This window comes from Hetaerina americana, unplaced genomic scaffold (assembly GCF_022747635.1).
Source record: "Hetaerina americana unplaced genomic scaffold, ioHetAmer1.1.p SCAF_118, whole genome shotgun sequence".
In the NCBI taxonomy this organism is placed as follows: domain Eukaryota; kingdom Metazoa; phylum Arthropoda; class Insecta; order Odonata; family Calopterygidae; genus Hetaerina; species Hetaerina americana.
Window position 1 is genome coordinate 603,031 of NW_027286270.1, and position 23,531 is coordinate 626,561.

Below are 23,531 nucleotides of genomic sequence, written 5' to 3' on the forward strand. Positions count from 1 at the left end.
TTATTTTTTTAGTTATAATTAAAAGTTTGCGGTCCCCCCTCCAAATCATCCTCAAGGGTGGACGGTCGAATCACTTGGTTCGGGCAAACGGAAATCCTAAACTACAACGCTCCCTTTGTTGATTTTGAATATCACTCACGTCGAACGTAGTTCATTGAACACTCGTCAATAATTGGCATTTTCGTGAGCATCGCTGGGCGTCTTTTGTTTTCAGGCTACAGTAGAGAACACATTGAAACGAGTGCTTGGAGGTCAACTGGTAAATCGCGCGACGTGTCGATGGTGTGGCTCTGCCGTCCGCCCTTTAAACGCGCGCCTCTCTCTCTCTCTCCTCCGTCTGGAGTGATGTCGTGCGGCTGCAGGCTCGCTCCCGCTTCGGTGCGCCCTCCCCCCGACATTCCTTTCCCCTCCACACCCCCACAATGCGGCCGTCGAAGGGGGGGCGGAGGCAGGTAGAGAGAGGGACTCCCGCCCCCAGCTCACTCCTGACCTTCCGAAAGGGAAGGGAGGGGAATATCGGCCTCCCCTTCGCAGGTAAGGACGAAGCACCCCCTCCACCATCCGCCTCAATCCGTGGAGGGGGAAGCCCTCCTCGGCCGACGGCCACGGCGCAGTGTTCGCGGCGCACCCGTGCGGAGGATATCGAGGGCCATCCTAGAGTGAACGCCGCCTCGACGAACGATTGCGTGCTCCGATCGAGCGAAGATGGAGAGGCACCGGGAGACCCCGTGAAGCGTTGGTGCGGCCACGAGCCACCAGCTAGCTCCCCGCTGACTCTCCTCGCGCTCTCGAGGATCGGAGCCGGTCCTGCAGACTTCTTCGACCCTGGAATTCAAGCGCGCCCCCCCCTTAAACCATGGATTTCCCCTGCGAGTGGTGAGCTGGACGAAAGAGCAGTAGTCACGCCTGCCGCCGTCGACGTGAATTCCGACCCCTCGTCGAGTTACTAGATTCACTATTTCTCGGGATTCGAGGCTTCTTCTCCCCACGAGTCGTCCACCTGCAGACCCCACCGGGCCCAAGTGTTTATTAGCCCCTTCTTCGTGTTCCGGAGGCCGCGGTGGCACGTACCCCTCTGCGGCCCGGCGCAAGTCCGATGGACGAGGCGGTCGCCATTCCACGTGCATCCGACCAGTCGTGATATCCTCGCACGGTTGGCCGCAGGGGTGAATGAAGACCGTGGGGGCCGTGCCAGCCGTTTCCCCCCTCCCGACCGGAGGGGAACCAGTGCTCGCCCCGCCTGCCTCCGTTCCCTACTTCCACCGCACCATCGCCTAGTCCGTCGCTCTGGGGTTTTAACGGTGCGGAAAACTTCGATCCCCCTCCTCCTCTGCCGTACCCGTCCCCCGACCGAGACAGGTGGTCGCCCGTGGAGGCAGAGGTCCCGCAAGGCAGGATCACTCGGTCCGCCTCCATCCTCCCCCCCATCTCGAATATCACCTCCGAAGCTGCACCACCGCCTCTGGGGCCCAAGGCGAATCTCGGAAGTGGGCCGCGGGGCTTTTTTAACGGGGCCCTCGCTTCCGTCCCCTTGGCCATGATTGTACGTGGGTCACCCCCGGCCGGGGAGCGGAGCGTCGGAGGACGAGAGGACCGCTTCGGGCCCTCCTCCTCCTCGCCCGCCATCTGACGCCGGCCCTGGCTCCCGGGGTCCCTCGCCGGCCGTCCTCCCGAGGGGCCAGTCGACGACCATCTCCCGTCGCTTCAACTAAGGTGAGCGTGAGAGCCCCCTCTCTTCCCCGCGAATAATTCACCTGCCACCCTGTCCTCGCAACACCGTGTCCCCACGGGGGGACCACACCCCCCTTGCACCTTCGGAATCTACAAATATTCCTGTGCCATCCCCGCTTCCCAGGCGCCAGTGTGGACTCGCGAGTCTCCCGGGCTTCGACCCGGTTCTGTGTGATTATGATCGGTACCAGAGTCCTGGGAAACTGAATGGGAACTCTAGTAGTAGTTTTAAGGGGAGGCGACCGACAGCTAAGGTCATTTGCGCCATAGGGGATGGACAGGAAAGGATGAAGGGTGGAGAGAAACCCGGCGTCGGCATTAGCCTACTCTTTACGAAAGGCGCCAAGGGGTCCGCAGTTTAACGTCCCATCCGACGGACGGCGTACTCACTCAAAGTGCCCTCCACAAAGCACCTCAAGTAGGGATCGAGATACCTCTGAAAAATATTCAACACCGCCGGGATTTGAACCCGCGCCCTCAGGGTGGGAAGCCAGTACGTTAGCCCCCGCACCATCTCGATCCCCATGGGAACTCTAGAAGGATTAAGTAACTGCCCACGTTTCACCATAACCTGCCGTGAGCGGTAAATTTCACAAAATGTATAGGAGTAGGAATTCAGGTTCTCAGCCCCTCAAGTTGTTAAACCAAGCTTCATTGGGTTGATTATGTGATGCCGTGATTACTGTACCATATTCTACGCGGAGGACGTAGCCACCTGCATAGCGTTTTGTCATCCTGGCAACGGCGATGTCTTAGGAGACTCAAAGTGGCCCCACCGCGGCAATTTTGAAGTCTCTCGCGGAATCGGAGATTATCGTGTGTGTGGGTGCATGCGTATGATTTCGCTATGCGTGGCGTGAAAGGGTGTGCGTTTCAGGTGAAGCATCTTCATCGACTGAATACCCCGCAAGCCACCGCAAGGGCGTGTGGCAGGGGGGCACCACCCGTAATTCAGTTAAAAAAACCGCATGCAAAGGCCACAGTCCACCAACAAAGCATGGTATATGTACATTCATGCAAAAACACTTACAAACCACACACACGCAAGCACACAAACTACCAACACGTACACATGCACCTGCAAATGTCTTTGCAATGCTTAATTTTGTTCCGACTTGTAAATTAAATTTTTTTAGCATTTCTAAAGTGACTTCGGTTTCTTACTATTATGATTTCTGATTGTTCGGGGAAAGAATGAGTATTTGTATCTATCTGTCATGGAATCTATCTCCCTTAGTTTATCTTTGTGGTCTGATCTACATAAGTAGTGTGGGGCCATTATAATTCCTTCAGTGTCATAGTTAAACTCGTTTGTTCTGAACCTTTCTCAAAGTCCAAGCCTTGCTTGTTCTCTCCGCACTTCAAGTGGTTCCCAGCCTAAATCCCCTAAGAGACCCGTCGCACTTGTGTTCTTATCATAACAATTTTTAACGAATCTAGCGGATTTTCTCTGGACTTTATCTAATTCTTTTTGCCAAATTTTCTCCCAAGGATCCCAAATACTTACGGCATATTCCAAATGAGGTCTAACTAGAGCAAAATAACACCTCTCTTTAACTTTCTCATTACATTTCCCCACCCCCCGTTTAATGAAGCCGAGTTTCTTTAAAGCTGATCCGCATATTGCCCTGATATGTGCTTCCCATGAAAGGCGTGGTGTTAGAACTACCCCCAATTACTTAACTAGCTTTGCCGTAGTCAGTACTGAATCCTATGCTTCATTGTTTATGCTTTGTTCGTCAATTCCTTTCTTCGGAACTTTCAAAACTGCGCATTTATCCTTATTAAGTGTTAATCCCCATTTATTGCACCATTCCGAGATATTGTCTAAGTCTCTAGAGAGTAGCTCGCGATCTAGTTGCCTCCTTATTTCCCTCTATACCACCGTGTCGTCAGCAAATAACCTCAGATTTCCACTAATGTGTGCACTAAAGTCTTTAATGTATATTAAGAATAGAAGCGGCCCTATTACACTTCCTTGGGGGACTCGTGAAGTTACATTTCTATCAGTTGAGCACCAAACGTCGATGACAAATATTTGTTTACCCTTTTTCAAGAAGTCTGTAATCGATTTTATTATTTCCTCATTTATGCCATAGTATTTAAGTTTTTGTAACAATTTTTTGTGCGGGACTTTACCGAAAGCTTTTTTGAAATCGAGGAATACTGCATCGACTTGAGTGTTTTCTCCCAACCAAAGTATATCGTGAATAAAAAGGCACAATTGTATTATCGCAAGATCTGCTTTTCCTAAATCCGTGCTGGTTGGGGCTTACTATTTTCCTACTATCAAGAAATCTAATGATGTTACTGACAATAATACGTTCTAATATTTTACAAGAGATCGATGTTAAAGAAATGGGTCAGTAATTGGTTGTTTAATTCCTATCGCCGCCTTAATAGATGGGAGTTACTATATGGGCTAGCTTCTAGTCGCGAGGCACCGAGGCGCCTTCTTCTATCGATTTTAGAAAAACAATTTCTAAGAACGGGGCAACGCGCATCCGGTCCGTCTGACGTGGCGCACCCTTGGCGCCGCCGGGATCAGCCTTCATCATCGGGAAGCCCCTCTCTCCCTCCCTGCCGCCCTTTCTCAAATCTACCAGCCAATTTATAAATCTTCCGAAAAGTCTTAAGGTGTTAATCTTTTAATCGCATTCATTTTAATCTAGGCCAGGAACAACGGCTGGCGACAAGTTACGACCGTCAGCAGACTTCCTCGGCGCGCAATTTACAGGACTTGTTAGCGGTCTCGCAGCTTTGATTCTCATATTTATATAAACGCTTACAGTTCATGTTCCAACTCCTTGCATTTAATATGGTGATACCACATATCTGCAGAAACAGCTTACTTGTTGATCCAGCAAATACCTTTTTCATTTGAAGCGAGAGTAGACCACGGTATGCTGACTTGGAGATTACTATTTGCGTATTCCGTTGCTTTCCATAAGTGACACTTATTAACGTATTCACATTTTTACGGGAATGATGTATTGAAGCATTTTCATAAATTTTTTAACTTAAATTGTTTCCACGGCCATTGTGTTAGTCTTTTCAATCGTTGCGGAATTCAAGGATGGTAATTCTCATTGTAGGCTGCTAGATCGTATTACGACCTCAACTTTGTCTTTGGAGAATATTCGCAGGACAGGCTCGAATGATTACGTCGCAGACGCAAGAAGTTATTTCTCAAGGTATTCCACCCGTTGAATGTAGGTCTTAGAATGCTCCTGATGACAATCATATTTTGCACATCACCAGAAGCGAATATTCTCGTATTAGCATCTCAATCACGCGACTGCTTGTTTTGCTTGATCCCCCAAGTGCACTTCTTTATTCATAAAACGCCATTTTCATAAAAAATAAGCATTTATGACTCAGGGCCAATAGACGTGAGTGTTGGTAACCAGGTTGGTTGGTTGTCGTTTTCAAGTGGGAATACTATATAAGGGTCAGAAGGTAGGGTGTAGTGGTGTCGGAGTTCGCTTCCCTATTATATCCTGGCATGCAGGGCGCCACATCCTGATTCTGCCCTGAGACACTGACCAGGGCGAGTGGTTCTCACTGCGCCAGGCCGATCGAGTTCACTCCCGTTTCAACGTCCAGACCGCAGGTGCAAGCGGAAGTGATCGTGGCCAAGGCGACGCGTGCGCTTCCTTATTGGTGCCCGGCCGCCCCGACCGACTCTGTCCAAGCGGGGCCCCAGCCTCGGGGCGTGCTCCACCCCCCACTCTCGCCCTGCTGCGGGGCCGAGGGAAGGGGAGAGGTGACTGCTGCTGCTCGAACACGTCGCTCATCTGCATCATAAGGATTGCACTGTCGCCTCGAGGGCAGTGGCAGGGGCTGTCTCGCTAACGCCATTTTAACCTGTTTACATTCGGGAATATACATATATTTGAGTTTCCGCTCGCGATCTTTCTTGATGCTCTTGTCAAAGATTTTTGCGTTAGAAGAATTATTATTTTTGATCGCTTTTCTCACCAGTCATGTTCCCTTAATTTTTCCTTTTGGTTTCTGGCATTGCCAATGTGAATCGCAGTAATTAACCCGATGGTTGGTTTGACAGCTGAGAGAGGAGGTCAACTAACCCAAGGTCTAGATGGCGTGTTAAATTCTTGAATTCACACTTCGGAGTAATGAGCAGTTCTGCTCCCCTTCGGACGCCAGGGATATCCCAGGAAGATCCGGTAGACCTGGAATATTTCCCACAGCTTGGGTGAAGCCGAGGGTGGATTCCCATTGGCGGAAGTCGGAATCAAACTCGAATCCTCCGGTCAGCATGACAGGCCTCCACTCCTTGTACCACCCTCCCCCCGCCAATCTAACGCTAGGCTAGAACTAAGCATCTTTGTCAGACTTGGACTACAATTAAATGGAGTTATCGATTAGTTTGAGCTATGCTTATAACGTTCGTGCAACAATGTTTCCCAACAGTGGCTAACTAGTAACGGTGTGACGCTTTCTGGTCGTCCATAGCGCCACTTTTCACCAAAAGGGAAGCGTTCCTCCGTTTGATTATGAAATGAAGCCCTCCCGGGGAGAGTCCCGAACACCCGACGAATGTTAGATTTGAGTTCTGCCCAAGGCTATGTAGCTAGGCGCCTTTTGAGTGGAGCTGAGTCCCAGGCAAAGGCGTCGAGCAAGTGACAGGCGGCCAAGAGACTGTGGAGGCCCTCCCGCCATTATTTGTGCGGAAAGTGCTATCATTTAATAGACTTAGGGTGGCGTTCGATGGATTTCCCAACGAGCAAATGGAATCGAACTCTTTCACCTCGTGAGGTATCTTCAACCACGCTGGGGAAGAGCACGCCAAGCGAAACGTATCGAGCACGAGGGGAGTCCCGGGATGTCACGTCGATGGATCGGGCGTGCGCGTGCCTCGGCGTGATTTAGGTGACGGCGGGGGGCGGGAGGGTGGTCTGGGGCGCATGGCTGCACGTCCCCGGCGGATGTTGGTGTCTGCCTGGCCTGCGCGCGTGCGCAGACGAGCTCTCCCTCTGTGGACGAGGATTAACTGTTTCGGAAAAGTATCGATGCACGGACAATACGTATCTGTCGTCGACAATCCATTTCTTCTCGATTTTCATTGGCCGACCCGTCGCAGCGAAATCCCAACTCTCACCACTGATCACGCGAGCTCTCCTCTCAGCAGATAACTGAGTTGCAAACGGACAGTTTGGCGAGTTTCTAAACATATTCATGGAATGTGTTTATTTGTAAGTGAACTGCATTTCATTGATTTCGTTTTCTTTGAGACATTTATGCGAATGATTCAATAAATTTCGAAGCATGGAATCTGAAGGTGTATCCAGGAGCAAGCCTTCCAGCATTTCCTTAGTTCGCGGAGGAGGTGGCTCCCTTTCTAAGTATTAGTTATTGCTCGGAGTGAGCCCCGTTCGGGAGGGCGTCCGTCACGGAGGCGTGCTTGTCATCTGCGAACTAGGACGGCCCTCCGGCATTCCTGCTCCGTGATTGGCCGCACGTCTTCCTCGGGGCGCCAAGAACCTGGTCACTCCCGACCCCGGTCTGCCGATCACATACCATCGAGCATGTGAAAACACCCAATGTTGCTTGCAATCAGGAATGTGTTCGTCTTTGTGAAAATTTTTCGATTTTAGAGTAATTATCGTTGTAAAAAGAACAATTAAAGGCATAAAGTAAGTGCTATTATCGCAAAAACTTGATTAATAATTTCCAAAAATGCAAGTGTTTGGCAATGTTCTACCTGTTCAGGCACATGTTTTCAGTTGATCATAATATTGAGTTTATACAAAAATCAAGAATTTGAAAACTTTGATTGTATTTTGTGAATACTTTGAAATATGGAATTTTCAGCGTGCCGGAGATTTCCTTAAGCAATTAACTTGGAGATTAAGAGGATAGCCATTCGGCTTGAATGAACGGGGCTTTTTAATATCTAGAAAATCTCGCCTCGTCCCCTGGAATATTATTCCCCACTGAACAAAAAATGAAATGAACAAGAAGTGTAAGTTGTCTCTCGCAGGATTAACCCTTTCGGAAATCGTGCTGGTTTTTCATGCATGACTCTGGAGTGTTCAGGATGCCTCACTCTCGAGCTTAAGTAATGTTCCATGACCACGCATGATGTAGGTGTGAGGGTCTTATATATTAGGTCGGCAGTTACTGAGTCTGTTCCCGCTGTTTAAGATAGTTGTTCAACAAGCCTTTTTCCGGCCGCTGGGAACCTTTTGACCCACTGAGGACATCTTAAATGTGATTAAGAGGTAAGATGCAAGACTGTTGTTCTGCAATATGTGAGCTGGTATTTAATTGGGTGCAAAGTATTTGTTAGGGCCAATGTTTTTTGCAAGCGTTCGGTTCGTATTTAGTGCACTCGCCTAAGATATCATTCTGTCTATTTTTCATCTTAGCCATGACATAGCCTTTGACGTTTTATCGATATTCTAGCTTCCGCGTTATCTTTTATAAATTTACTTTGAATTAATTATTTGAGAGGACTTCTCCAATAAATATTGTCTCGTTTCTTTGTTGGGTGACATTTTTTTTTGGATGAAATACATTTATTGGCTTGTCTTTTTCTTGTTTAGGAGTAATTATATAACCTGTTGGTCTGGAAAATGCCTTTCCAAGATTCTTTTGGATCGATAACTTTTAATTCATTACCAAACACTTTCCAAACTATTATGTAGAGTTATCTCTGCCCTGCTGATGGAAGAGTTATTGATTGCAATAAATACACCTTATTAATTTCTATAAACCCACCGCCCCGATTTTATTTGCGAGGTCATTTCTGTGAAGAGTAAATTAAGTTGAGAAAATTTGGCCGCCGGCGCTACCACCTTTTGGATCCAAGAAATGTATCTGCACCTCTGCTTTGAATGGGGTGATGGTATTCACAGACTCATTTGATTTTAGTCATTTAACCACCAATACCTGATGATGTCGATCTTCGACGAAACCCGGGTCGTACAATAAAGCTCTTCTGTGGGATAACATAGTGTATTTCATTTTGACACCAATACTGATATTGTTATTGAATCCCTCACAAAACTTTCCGTCCGATACAAAATGTTTAAGTTCAATTTGGCCCATTTTGTATAACTGCACACCGACCCTCACTTCATTTCAAGCTAAATTATTTGGCGATGACGGCTTAAGAGTTCCTGTACTTGACCAATACATTGCACAATGGCCTAATCACTGATGTAAAAGAATACATCCCACCCGCTAGCCATCCAGCGGCCCCGGATATTTTATGAACACCGGAGCGGTTCAGAGGGTTCCATCGCCATTGTATTATTGCCCGCCGAAGGTGGCTCGCATCCTTGCGAAAATGATGCAAACTCTAATTTAACCCTTCCGCTCGGATCCAAATCCAGAGGTCCGCGGTCGATCCTCGGCGCAAGACTATGACCCTGTAGCAAACCCCTCGACATCACCCACCCGCTCACACTCCAGAGGTCAACATCACGACGGACCCTAGAATCTTTTTCGGATCCTGAGGCCGTGTCATCGTTGACCTCATCGCCGCTGTCTTCAGTGCCAATAGAAATGATCCGCTTCATACTTTCCTGCGATCTTTGGATTTCTACCAGCTCTATCTCTCTCTCTCTGCACGCCCTTCCCAGAGAGCTCTTATCTCGCGGGGTGGCAGCTGAATGGGAGATGGGAGTGTGCTGCTGAGGTGGCGGTGCGGTGGTGCTTCTGGGGCCGGCCGGAGTCGTCATTCTCCCCGGACTCTATCGACGTGCACCTTCAATGTGCCTTAATGCTCATGGCCTCAGGTTGACGTGACATTTATCGTCATTGTCTGCACACTTCAGCATTCCATCGGCAGTCACGAAGCATTGCGTCCCTCCTCCCTGCATCCCTCTGATTTATCCCAACAGCCAACCATCTCCCGCTACACGGTGCAAAACGTCACTCTATCGTTTGATTTCCAATCCAATTTCCTTTTCCTTTCTCTGTCTGTTCTTCTCCACGCCTATATCCCTGAAGCCTCCAAAGCATGTCTATCTTCTTGCTTCACAGACCAAGATTTCGAGCCCTACACAACCACGCTTCTTCGTAAAGTATTTACTAAAATTTTCTTAATCGCCTCACAACATGTCCCTATCACCTATATTCCTCTTTTATCAAAGTTTCTTTGATTGACGCACTTTTACTTCACATATCAATACTAGTGGGACCATCTTTGTCCAGCAAATTTCCAAGATAGGCAAACTGTTCCACGTGCTCTAGTTTATGGGCTCCTAATTTAATAGTTAATTAAGCTTTCCTCTTTCACTTAAGCATCGAAAACAGTTTTACATTGATTCATTTCATTCATTGATTCTCATCCCATGCGTATCGCGCTGACTTCCAATGCGCTCAGCAATAACTGGAACCGGGAAGCTGACGAGCCATCGTCAGAGAAATCATTAGATAACCTAACTGATTCTATGAATTACCCTCCGAAGTTAATTTCTTTATTTAGTTCCTTCTATACAAATGCCACTATTTCCTATACAAATTGGTATACAAATAAAAACTCGGGTAATAATGGATATCCCGGTCCCAGACCCTCTTTCTGACACTCCCATCTGGACTTGCCATCCGCTACGCGCTCCTCATCACTTCGACGCATTTTGTAGAGAAGCCGTATCTCCCTGCAGCCAACTATAATATTCCGTGATGCATCCATTGAATCTTCATAATTAAGCCCATGAAACTTAATGTTGAAATCAACGAAACAAACGAATAAATCCTGATTATATTCTGTGCTCCTCTCGATTAGTGACCTCATCACTGAAATGGCCCCTCCACTTCCTCAATCCAATCACATCATCCCCTAAGTAATCACTTTCCCTGCTCTCCATCCTCTTGTTGAGAACCACTTTGGCTACGCGTAAGATTAAACTTATTGTGCTGTAGTCCTCATATATAGTATGGCTACCTTTTCCCTTTTTTGGGATGGGAATTAACACTGAACTGATGAAATCTTCCAGACTAATTCTTCCCTCATAAATGCTACGAATTAGTCCATAAAAACTACCGCCTTTTCCTAAACTCCTTTAGCAGATCCCCGGGAATTTTATCTAACCCTACTTTTATTCGGAGTTTCGGTCATAACTTTGTGAAAATTATCCATTGATTAAAGAAAAATACAGGTTTCAATACTTAGTGATACCAGATTACGATCCAATGCATTGAAACCCGTGTCGTATAATGAAAACATTGAATGGAATTTACATAGCTGTTTTTTCCGTCATCTTAAATTTATGTCAATTGTCTTCATGCCTTTTCTATCTCGCTATCAAGGGCGTGTGCGTGGACGTGAGATATTCCCATTTACCTCATATTCTCATCGTCTAATCTTTCTAGCCTCATGTCTGTGACCTTAGATCGACTGTACATATTTTTCATGTCTGTTGAGTCTTGCCTGCTTCAATGAATAATTAAGTACATTTGATGGCCCTTTTTTCCTTTCTTTTGGTCTCTCAGAGAATACATGTATCAGTGTAGCCCTTCCTTTTCAAATTATCCGCGCACAGTTCTTCCCTGAGCAGAAGAGGCAATGCTACTGGCAGGAGCACGGTGTCCTTCGGCGTTCAGCCCACCCCCCCTTCTCCCATTCTCACCCCTCCCCCCTTCTCCCCCTCAATGCCCCCCCCCACGTCGACAAAGAGGCGGCGACACTCGACGACTCTTCCTTCCTCAATGCGCCGACCCGGATCCCACGCCCCCCCCTCCTTCCCTCCCTCCCCCTTCCCTCCCAGCCCCCATGCCCTCCGCCCCCGAAAACTGGAATTTCCCCCTCGTCAGGCGATTGTTGTGCCACTTAATGAGTATTTATGCTTTTGTGTACTTAGGTATGTACTATGTCACTTGCAAGGGCCTTGAGAAAACCAGAGCGGTGCACCGGTCGCCATTTCTGCACACCGCGATTCAACTCTCTCTGAGGTTGAATCTCACGTGGCGCCCGAGTTCGATCTTCATCTCGGCTCAAAGTCGACGAGTTCTTCAACAATTGCGTTAATTACAGGGATGCAGAATCATGCAGAATTGTAAAAGTGCCTGGTGTAAGGTTGGACGTAGGGATGTGTTTTGTCAGGGGAGGCAATGGAGTTATCGTTGAACCCATTGTGAAGCCCGTGTCCATCTAAAACCTACCCTAACCGGTGGAATACTAGTCGTAATAATAATTATAATGGTGTACCTTCGTATTTATTTATTTATATGCTTAAAATCCATTGTCGTCGTCGTGAGCTTCTTCGTTGCAGCCGTTATTTTATACATCTCTCTCCATTGCCGTTCTTTTCAGTTCATTGGATGCTATTGCTCTCAAAGCACTCTTTTTATATCATCTAAACATTTCTTTCTTGGCCTTCCTTTTCTTTTTTCCCATTATTTTTCCTCCGTTATATTTTCCGGGATGTTGTCGTCTCAACGCATGTACAACAAGATTTAAATTTCCCTCTCGCCATCTCTTTTACTTCATTCCTTTCCTCTTCAGTCTCTCTCAATATCTTCCAAATCGCTTTTCTTGTCTTCCAATCTCATAGTTATCTGCGTGCTCCAAATCCACATTTCCATTGCTTCCAAACGAAACGTCCCCATCTCTCCCAGTGCTCAAGTTTCACATCCGTATAACAATATACTCCAAATAAACGTTTATGCAGAAGATTTTGGAATTTTGAATTTCATGTGTTTGTTTCCCAAACGGTTTTTTAAAATTCTCATTTGACTCCTTCGCCATGGCTATCTTCTTTTCCACCTCAGGGGTTCACCATCTGTTTTCTCTTGTAGTAATCACGTTCCCAAGGAACGCATAAGTCTTCTTTTTGGCATATCCTTGGCTCTCCCATCTCCTGGCATGTTACTAGGAGCTATCATAGATTTGGTTTTCATCCCTGGTACATACATTCATATGTGAACACACACGTATTTATTCACGGAAGCCCCTCAAATGAGGAAAACTTGTCGGACTGAACATGAAATCTCCAGAGAAGTTATCAACACCACTGATTTCCTCGGAATGTGATGGACCTTAAACTCTTTTCAGAGCCAAATCGAAAAAATGAAGGTTAAAACGTTTCCATCGAACTATAGATATGAATTAACTATAATGAGACAGCCACAAAATCCACCTAATAGGGATTCGAACCGGCGATCTCTGGGCTGCCAGGCGACGTCGCTATGCCGCCGCCCCTGACGCCGTCGCCTCATCACTATCAAATGCTTCCTTTCCGGAACATACGACATTTTTTTCATTTTATTGATCGAGCCCCTAGTGCACGAGCTTCCGCCCCGTGATTGCTTGTTGGTTTGTTGAGCTGGACAATGACCAAGTTCGTCGGGTCATCTCATACTCCCACGATACTTAGGAGTATTCAACGCTTGCTCCATGTTTACCATTCTTCTTTCCACCGTTCTGTTGTCGCCATGACTCGCTGGCTCCCTTCCCCTCCGCTCTTCATTACTTCATTAGTATTCGCTCGAGTTATCCCCGTTATCCTTCCATCTCTCTTTGCACGCCCTTAAACCTCTACATATATGTGTTCTCCATCTCTCGTCTGACATTCACTAATATATCTGCTCTCAACATCTGTCTCTACTAATTGAAATCCGACACTTCTTAGCAACATCCACGCAAATATTTCCCGTGTTCTGATTGATTATATTCACTCGTAGCTTCAGTGATGCCTTATCCAATAGCGGAAAGTTCTTCAGAAGAATATCTGAATTATGTCACTCCTCATATAATCGAAAATATGAAATTGCTTCATTGTATGACATTCGAACCACGTGCAATGGCTGCTCTGCATTGATCACAGGGATGAAGGAGTATCTGCCCCAAATGAACTCCGGCATAAATGCATGGACACATTTTCTTGCTACGTAATACCAACCTTACTTTTGCATTCACATTTTCTTGCTACGTAATACCAACCTTACTTTTGCATTCATATCTTCTGAACTCAATTCAACATCCCGTACTTTAAAACATAATAATGCAAGGTTGCAAACATTTCCCTTAGTATTTTCTTGGGCCTGGTTCGAAACCCGATCAAGGATTACTCCATTTTTCTATGCTGTCCGGAACTCCTGCAAACTACGGTTTCGATTAGCACTACATTTTCGCCATATAAAATCAAAGAAAAAGTTGAATATTGTCTCAAGGTTTTTAATGTTAAGATGCTAGAACTGCTGAAAATTTAACTGCAGCCCACGATGACCTCGCAGTTAACTTCTTATCCTTTGAAGCAGGGTGAATTGCATTTCTCTTCGTCAGGAATTGTTGATCGGATTTTGGCCAGGGCTTATTTTCATCCATACTAAAAAGACTTGGTACTTCGGCGGAATCATCATGTACACCTGATGACGACGCGAGACGGTGAAACGCCTTATAGCAAAAATCTGCGGAAAAGTACAAAGTCTTTTTAGTGTCGATGAAAAATACTTCCACGAAGTGAAGCCTGAAACAGTGGAATAGAAGTTCTCTTCACTTGAGGAATTCTATTTCAGACTGCCGAAATCTTTGGTGTCCTGCACTGGTTGTCCATTTACCCATTCCATCCATCGAAAGTAGTGCCCACATCCATATTAATTGTGGATCGGCCAGCTAATCCATTCTCAAGGCATCTGCAATAACAAATCATTGATTCCCATTATGCCGAGGAATAGTAAAATAAAAGGAGAAAAAATCCCTGAATATATGATTGATGAACGTGAATAAATAAATAAATGATGAATATATGTGCAGGCACGATTACCCACAATTCCCCTGGCATTGTTCTGGGGAGCACGTGAGCCTATGTGATGTTGACATGCCCGAACAAATGAGCTGTGACAGTATTCCTCACGCAGGAATACTCCATGCACGCACGCACACGCCTGTCAGTGTGAACAGAGTCGTGTCCAGCACCACCATCAAGACTTAAAGAGAGCACTGAGTTTCACGTCAGTCATTCAAACTGCGAAATACCACATTTAAAGAGAACGTCGCACTGGCCATCATCATCGACCTGCCATGAATCATCCTGGTAAGAAGCGTTAACTTAAGCAAATGTAAGAATCGCCTGTTCCATTTCAATAAATGAGCTAGCATGTTACGTTGATTCATTCATCTTCATTCTTCATTTATAGACGTGCTGCGATTATCTGGTTAAAATACGTATGAAATAAAATGTTTATGAAAACCGAAAGCGTTTCAGAAATTGAATTATCGGTAATGAGTTGGTTTGCTACCAATCTATTTTCGCAGTTGTACTGATCTCTCGACTCCCATCGGCAAGTGTAATTGCTCCTTTGGTTCACAGCTGGACCCGCAACAGTTTGCAGATTTCATATCAGAATTAAGGAATGTTCAGCTACAAGAGGGCGGGGATGTGTCGTTTTCTTTCGAAGGCTAATAAGATAGGCACAGTTTTGCCCGAAATACGATCCGTCGGGGGAAGACACTCTTTGATACCTCTTCATGTAGGAGGGTTGTGTGACGGCTCCTCCAGGGTGGGAACCCCTCCCTGGAAGAGGCCCCCCGAGGGGTGGCCACTGGCATGGTCCCCCCCTCATCTCCTGTCCCTCGCTTAGCGAAGTAAAGTCTCCTGTGCGCGTCATCACATAGGCCACGGATTTGTTTGGGCTCGAGCGAAATTCCAATGCAGCGTGGCTTTCACGTGTAGCGAACCCTTGGTTACCCTAGACCACTGTTTCCCTAGGATTCATAAACCCATCCATACTCAACGCACCCCAATCGGTATCTTAAAAATAATAATCAAAATCATAAATCAATATAGCCTAATGAGAAACATTGAAGTAATTAAATTAAATATAGTGAATAATTAAATGTTTATTTCCAATCCAATAGATGCATAGTTTTCTTATTACATTTTTGCGAAAGACTTAATATAACAATGTAAGGAACTTGGCGAGAATATACTTTTTCATAAAAATAAATTATCAATACAAATGATTTTAAAAAAGCTTTTTTTTTCGAAGTTTAATGTCATTTTTTAACTAAAATTAAGCACTAACTAACTGAAATTAATATTTTCAATTGATGAAAATAAAATAACCAATTCTGTGTTGTTAAAATTAGCTAAACAATTAAGTGACTCTTAATTCTAGTTTTCCATGGTCTAAAAGTCATTTAAGAAGATTCCATTGCATAATTCAATAACATGTTTCCATCAAATACATTTTTAATGGGATGAATGGGCTTGATGACCCGAACCCAGTTTCCCAACGTCCGATTAATTGCCACTTAGCAGGGTTCTTAAAATCACCGTGTTCACAAACCTGGAGTATGTTTCTCAGCTTGGAAATAAGGTGAATGGCTGCACCAAAACCACGTTCCAGCAAATACGTATGAAGTCGGGAATGCAAGGAGGAGTCTCTTAACCACCATCCATAATGCAGGGGAACGATTGGAAACCTCCTTCTGCAACAAAAACTGTTGATAATTTATCTTGTACTTTGGTTTTAATTCGACGTCATTTTGTAGTCAAAGCAATTCTTCCTCTAATACTCCATTTAACTTCATCAATATCTACACACGGATTTATCACCCAGTCTGGAATCTCCAGTAGAAGAAGATCCTCAAATTGCTGCGTCATATTTCCATGCAAGGTGGCTAAATGATCCCAGAAGACTCTCAAATCATCATCACCTATTCCAGCTTGCTCTTCTAGCTTAAGCAGGGAAGGAAATTGATGAAGCTCACGGAAACCTATGTTGCGCTTAAATAAAAGCAGCTTGGAAATAAATACAGTCGCCATAGATTTTTCCTTTGCAAGATTAATATCATTTCTTTGCAATAGTATGCAACTTTGCAAATAGTTCAGAACAATTGCCTTTTTATAGCCAACAAACTTCCGTGAGTGGTAAATAAACGTTTGAAATCTTCGCCGTTCTCATGACAAAACTCTCGAAAGAGTCGATCGTTAAGAGCTTTGATTTTGTTCGCCGCTTTAATTACAATGTTGAAGGGCTTTTGAAGGCGATCACTCCGTATTTTAGCCACTACATGTTGTTGGCGAATGACACAATGAATAGCGAAAACATTTGGTACATATTTTCTCAAGTATGGAATACAACCATGGTGACGACCGGTCATTGTCGGAGCTCCGTCTGTCGCAACAGCCAGTAGCTTAGAAAGTGAATTTTTTTGTCCCTGAAGAACTGCTCTACGATACGAAATATTGACTCCCCTTCAGTGTCAGTTTCTAATTTACTTGCATAAATCAACTCTTGAGATGGATTTTCATATTAATAAAGTGTAAGTAAGCCAGAAGCACAGATTCAATACTTGGCAAAGTTGACTCGTCCAACTGTGATGCAAAATCTGGCGCTCTCGGGATGTATCTTCCACATTCTCTTCCATTTCATCTATTCGTCGATGAACTTAAGTGTTGATTAGGGGAATAATTTGTATTGTATCATATGGTGGCTTATGCAGTACGGTACTTCACTGACTGCTAGTAAGATAAGTTCCTCACTGAGTACGATGCACGCAAACCGTCAGTGTTATGTTTTGAAGTATTACACAACACACTTGAAAGTGTTGGACGATATTGCAATCTGCCACGAAGTGACTGAAAAAGTGTTTCAATCTGTCCTGTCATGTCCGGATGTGCCTTCTTAAAGTGGTCAATTAAAGGTTTCATCGCCTCATTTCAAAACACTCTTTCGCATCGCAATCACACTGGCATTTGCTTGTTTATAGGTGACTCTATAAATCCGTGCTTAAGATAATCCTCATTATACTATCTACATTTCTTCTTTGATGAGTCATTTCCTGCCATTCTGTTTCTACAGTAAAGGTTTAAATATTAAATGTTGTTCGAATAAAATTTAATGTACACAGGTATTATCTAAATGGAATACATGTATGAGTTAGACGTGGACACAATCTTTAAGTGGTTTATTTCTCGTATATTAGCGAGGCTGATTATATTTATTGGTTCTGCATGCCTGGAATAAAACAGGATTTATATACATATTATTTTGCTCCTGAACGGTAGTAGTTTCGCTTCGGGGAAACTGAAAATATTAATACGATTTATTTATTTTTTATATAAATATTGTACATATCATATAGAAATGCAATAAATTTATCACACGAGTGCGAATTCGAAAATGGTGCGTAGGGAGTTGGTGCCGGAGGTCTACCCCCATGCACCCTTGCCGTCTTTCATTGAGAAACTCGGCTGCAAAGTAAGCTCCTCTCGAATTCGATCAATAATACTGGTCTAGTCAGCTGAGGGTGTAGTAATATTTATTTGGCTCGTATTCTGCCGTTATGAATGATATGAGTCCATGCAATTCCGTAACGGGTATTCATAAGAAAGGCAATTAAAGGGACTCTTGCGGTGAAATTGGCTTCGGTTCAATTTTGGGATTCCTGTGTGTGCGCCTTGGTTCAACTAAATTTTATTCAATAACAAGGCCACCTTTTTATTTGTTGATATATTATTAAGAGAATTTTTGTGAGGAAGTGTGTTTACTACTAAATTTACTCGTGAAGATTTTCTTTTTATTCTAAGAATTATTATAAATTTTACCCTTTGTTTGAAAGGAGCTATGCTTCAAGGGAATTACCAATGTCAACAAAACCGTCACTTAGATCAGTAAACCGGGAATTTACGTAATTGATATCTGGTCGGCAAAGGGAAAGTTCAATTGTATTTACACGAAGTATGAGAGAAAAGGTTATAAAAAACTATCTATTACTACTCGTATCTCATGAAAGCATAAACAATAACGTGTCCGTTTATTTTCGTAATATACTTCGCCCACATAAATTAATACAAAAAATTGTATAATAGCATTATAACGGAAATGATTTATGCGGGGAATGAAAAATAACTTACCACTACAGCCTTGATAATATCGTTGGAACCGAATGGTTTGGAAAATGGTTATCCAGGTAAATATTTGATGTAAAAGAATCGAATCTAATAATCAGATGATCTGCTCCCCCTCTGGATTCACGCCCCTTTTATCCGCAATGAACCTTGCTGGCGAAGTACTCAGTGCCGCGGAGATGCGCCAACGATGGCCCAAATGAGATTAAACCACTTGAAAAGTTTCCCTTGCGCGAGGAAGGCGATAAACAGTTTTCAATCGTCAGCACTTGAAAACGTAAGGATGGTTTAAATGACTTTCAGATGCGGGAAGCAATGTATACTCTAATCACGAAGCTTAAAAACGGAGACAAAAGAAAGATTACCGAGCCTCCTTAAATGTCACATTGTCAGGACCCTCCGGCGCCCCCCGTGCCGCCCCCTTGCCTCCTTTTGCCCCCTTTGACTAGAGCTCCTCCGCACGGGGGGCCATAGCGCCCACTTTGGGAACCACTGCGGTGAACGAATTGAATATGTTTCAGATTGCAACGGTACCGCTTGTACATTGCTGGTTTCAAAACAGTGACCCTTGCAACACACGTGGGAAACACTTTAAGGAAGTAGTGAAACGTAAATTTAAAATTTGGCGCAATACATTTTGAAATAAAAATGTTTATGATTGCTTCTATTAAACATTCCTTGGGCATTCACTTGAAGTATCCGCGGCGGAGCTATTCTTTTCCCAAAATTAGGAAAACTCGCGCGAGTTCTGAATGTTTCTGTCGCATTGTCGTGGTGGCAAACCATTCGCCTCCCCTTCCCCCATCCAAATTTCGGGCCGTTTTCGCCCGATTCTCTTTCTTAGGCATATCGCTACCCCCAAGTCTACTGCTACTCCGTGTTGACTTTCTGGCCTTTTCGTAGGCAGGCGCAATCCCCTTTGCATCGAAAACACAGTCGGCATCACCTTCGAGCGAAATTGTCGAGCTTATTTTATGCGGGGCTTTGATATTTCGCCTTGTGACTTGCACGTGTGACGTCGAGACCTGATTGCCGAGGGGGGAGGGTTTGCAGGGGTGGCGAGGGATGGGCGATGGAGTGGCGTTTCACAGTCAGCAGTAGGATGTGTTTACTTTCGCGGCGGCGAGGGCCTTGGGATATGATATCGCTCGCTCCAGCAAATGGACCGCATTTCGCAAATCGGTCGAGAGGGAAATCGGTTTCTGTGCCAGCTGGAGAGGGGAAGAATTGGCCGTTCTATGGCCTTGAAGGATGGTGGGGGAGGGGCAGGAGTTGAGAGGGTTCTGAGTCGATCCGTCGCCTGAGCCACAGCGAGTTGTCCCCGAGAGCCCCAGCCGCTGCCTTGGGAACGGCGCCCCGCCCTCCGAGGGGCCCTGCAGCCGAGACGCCGCCGGCCGAAATCCATCGCCTAACGAAAGAGTAGTTTTTCGCTCGTTTTTTGCATACTTCTTGATTGTCCGCTGCAACTATTGCCCATGGGTACCTAAAGATCCGCGGATGGATATACGACACATCCCCGTGTTTTCAATCCTCTCACCATTCCCACCCGACTCTGTACTTTCCAATTGGAAAGAAAAGAGTTTTAACGATGGTCATCGACTTTGGTCTCGTGTCATTGCTTTTAATGTGTGCGCCTTTGCGGTCGTGGTAGTGGAACCGTAGGGCCGAGATCTCGGGTTCGAGGGCCGGCCGCGGGCGTGAAACTCATTTAGGTGCCCCTATTCGGACACACCTTGCCCAACCCGAGCTTAGCGCAGTTTTTGACATTCCATATTTTCTTTGGAGAAGGCAGGTGGCGCGGACTTGCCCCCGGGGCTGGTGAAAGGTGAGAGTAGGCCTAGGTCTGCCCCCGAGATAAAGGGGGGTGGGGGGAACCGTGCGCATCCAGACTTCCTGGGGCCTACGTGCGATGATAACTCCAGACAAAGGTGCATTGCTCTATGAGCTGTTGCACTTGCATTTTCTCCTGGCGCACTAATTATCAATCGTGTTTTCCTTCTCACTAGCGGCTTGCATCGCGTTCGCAAAGAAATATTTTGCATTTCAATGCATCAATTTCAGAGTGTAAAGATCATTCGCCTTGACTGGGATTCGAACCCAGATCCCTCAATATCCGGTCGAGTGCTTTAGCCACTTAAGCTACCGAGGCGTCCTCTTAAACTCTGAAATTTTGGGGCTTTTAAAGGAACAAGATGTTGTGACGAAATGCCGTACATACAATGTCACAGGCATTCGTAGTCGTGCGCGACGCGCCACAGTCCACGAGGTTAAAGCCAAATTTAAACACTTATGGTGTTTTCACTTTGACAAATTCCAAAGAAACTGCGGGAGATGCCGCAACAGCTGATTTTTACACTCTGAAATTGATGCATTGAAATGCAAATTAGCGGATGACTCCGTTACAAGTTACTGTTGCGGCATCTCCCGCAGTTTCTGTGGAATTTGTCAAAGTATTTTGCACTTAGATTACATGGTACATGTAGGTGCGAAAATGATTTCCATTATTTGAATCATGGGCAGCTAATGTTCGAGCATCAGTTGTATTTGACGCCAAACGCCAGGTGTGGAACCACCTGCCATTTCGCTTAACAAATGTGGTTTATGAGGTAACATGTTCGGGTGGATGCATTTATAAAAACGATCAATTACCAATTGGAGTCTTTAGATTTGACGCTATAGCAACTGAATACCCAGAATTATCTACGATCGGCTTTAAGTTTTAAAATTACTCACTTCATTTCGTTCTCTCAGTATCACTTAATTTTATTTTAGATTTGTTCTTCGAGCAATTTAATGTACTAGAGTGAGGTATTATAAATAACACGAGTTCCTTGTTTTGTCCCTTACGATTAGTGTGAAGCCCGTACTGAACCCAGTGAATGGGTGATTAGTGTGAACCCGTGTGAAGCCCGTATCATTGAGATTTGTGGCTAACTTTGGTTTATGAATATGGTATCAATTTTCCAGTCAAGGCGAATGATTTTAACCCTTTGAAATATTATGCAATGTACTTGCATAAGATTGAATTGAGCTGGTTAATGATTTCATAGCAATTGATGCAGTTCCATATATCTTATGGTCACCCTTCGGTACCAATCGCTACACATTGCCAGTCATGCTTAAGCTACGTGCTCATCGTCGTGTTTTGAAGGTATTTCTCCAATACTATATATGTGTGCATAAAAATCGACATAGATTTCTGCTTGACAACCAAAAACCTGAATGAAATCTTCCAATCAATCTTTTCATTTTGTTCTCAAATAAGCTCTTATATCAAGCGATAAATATGCGTATTTTTATTTAAGCCATTATATCCTTTGCCTTTCCACCCTCCCCCGATTAATAAAATGCTTTTAAATGATCTTTTGCCTTGAGAGGAATTCTAAAATTCAAAAGAATTTGCTTGTTAAATGACAAAAAAGAATTTTAATTTATTCTGTAGGTGAGAGAAAACAATTATTGAAATTGTAAGTTACAAAAAGAGCATGAATGATCTATGATATAGATTTTACATGTTACTTTCCTCCCTTTTCTTAAATTATATATTTTGTTATGGTAGCCATGCTACGAAACACACCTATTTTTAATATTTCATAATTTAATATCAAAAAAGGATAAGAAAAAATTGGAATATTAAAATGATTGCGTTCGTATGATAATATTATTAGCATACGTAGAGTTTTCAACGGGCAATATGGAAATACCACGACCAGGAGAGATAGCGCATGCATGCAATGAAGGAACTCAGTTCGAGCAATTCCTCGAGTGAATCCAACACACATTTAAAACTCAGCAGGAGATACATAATCAAAGAGGAACCCAATTATTCAACATTGAATTTCTTCATTCGTAATTGTTAACGTTGGATTCTTCTGCATTGCTTATAGGTAATGCATTTTACTTGGAGAGTGTCCGTGGATGCCAAAATGTTCCGTTAATTTATCGATGTGAAAATGGATTTATTAATATCTATATGAATCATCTGTTTCACCCGAAGAAATTAAATTTGTAGAGAGGGATATACTCATAAAAAAGTTCTCTCCAATGGTCAGAAATTAAGAAAGAGTGGAATAGATTCGTGGAGATTCCCCAGCACGGATAAGGATTCATGTGACAATTTAGCAATCATGAAGTGTAATGTAGGATATAAATGGATAAAACAGGAAAGGCAGTTTAGCAAATGGAGAGAAAAAGGCATTAACCGTGGTGAAAGTAAAGGCTAGAGGCTTCACGGAAAATTACAAGCAAGAACATGGGGAGGGGTACGATTGTGGAATGATAGGGTGATGCACACCTTTACTTTTAGAGAAAGGGCATAGAGAATGCCACAACCAGAGCGAGAGCAACGGTAAGTAGGGGAGTCGCAAGGGATTTATGGATTACTAAAAGGGTGATTAAGATAACTGAGAGGAAGTAATGTAAGTAAAAAATGAGGCAGAAGAATGTAGGTGCATAAAGAAAAAGCAACAATCTAAGGTGGCAGACATGGAGCAGTAAAAGGCAGCGAAGTTTTCCGTGTGAGGACATGGAGAATATAATAGGGTCAGTACAAATGGTGGTGGTGAATAGGAAGGAGTAAGACGGAAGTACGTAAGAGAGTTTATCCCATGCACGATATAAAACTATTAATTGATTACGGAAAGATTGAAAAGATATGAAAAATAAAGAGCATACCTGATCAGCAAGTATAGCCATAAAAAATAAAATGACATTTATTGACGTGACCAGACCGTACACGAACAAACCGAAATCGTGATCTATTCAAAAAGTTTCCGAACTTCAATTATTAAAAAAAAAGGCAATTAACCAATTATTGGTCAGGGTCCCCTTCAAAGCAGTGTCCTCTCTCCAACGCATGCACTCGTCCCAACGGTGTTCCCACTTTTTTAAACAGTTTTGAAACGCTTCTTACGGAATGCTCATGTTGCTCTGTCGAAGTGTTCCCTATCTCTGTGATGGCGGCCAATCTTT

General features: G+C 44.3%; 1 protein-coding gene across 2 annotated transcripts in view; it reads left to right on the forward strand.

The window, feature by feature from the left end:
• Positions 1–633: 633 nt before the first annotated feature.
• LOC139685591 (uncharacterized) overlaps positions 634–23,531 on the forward strand; it is a 130,654-nt gene continuing 107,756 nt past the window's right edge. For both annotated transcript variants that reach the window (XM_071582534.1, XM_071582533.1), the window contains exon 1: positions 634–1,713. The gene's annotated coding sequence lies outside the window, so the exon portion shown is untranslated. The remainder of the gene's footprint in view (positions 1,714–23,531) is intronic.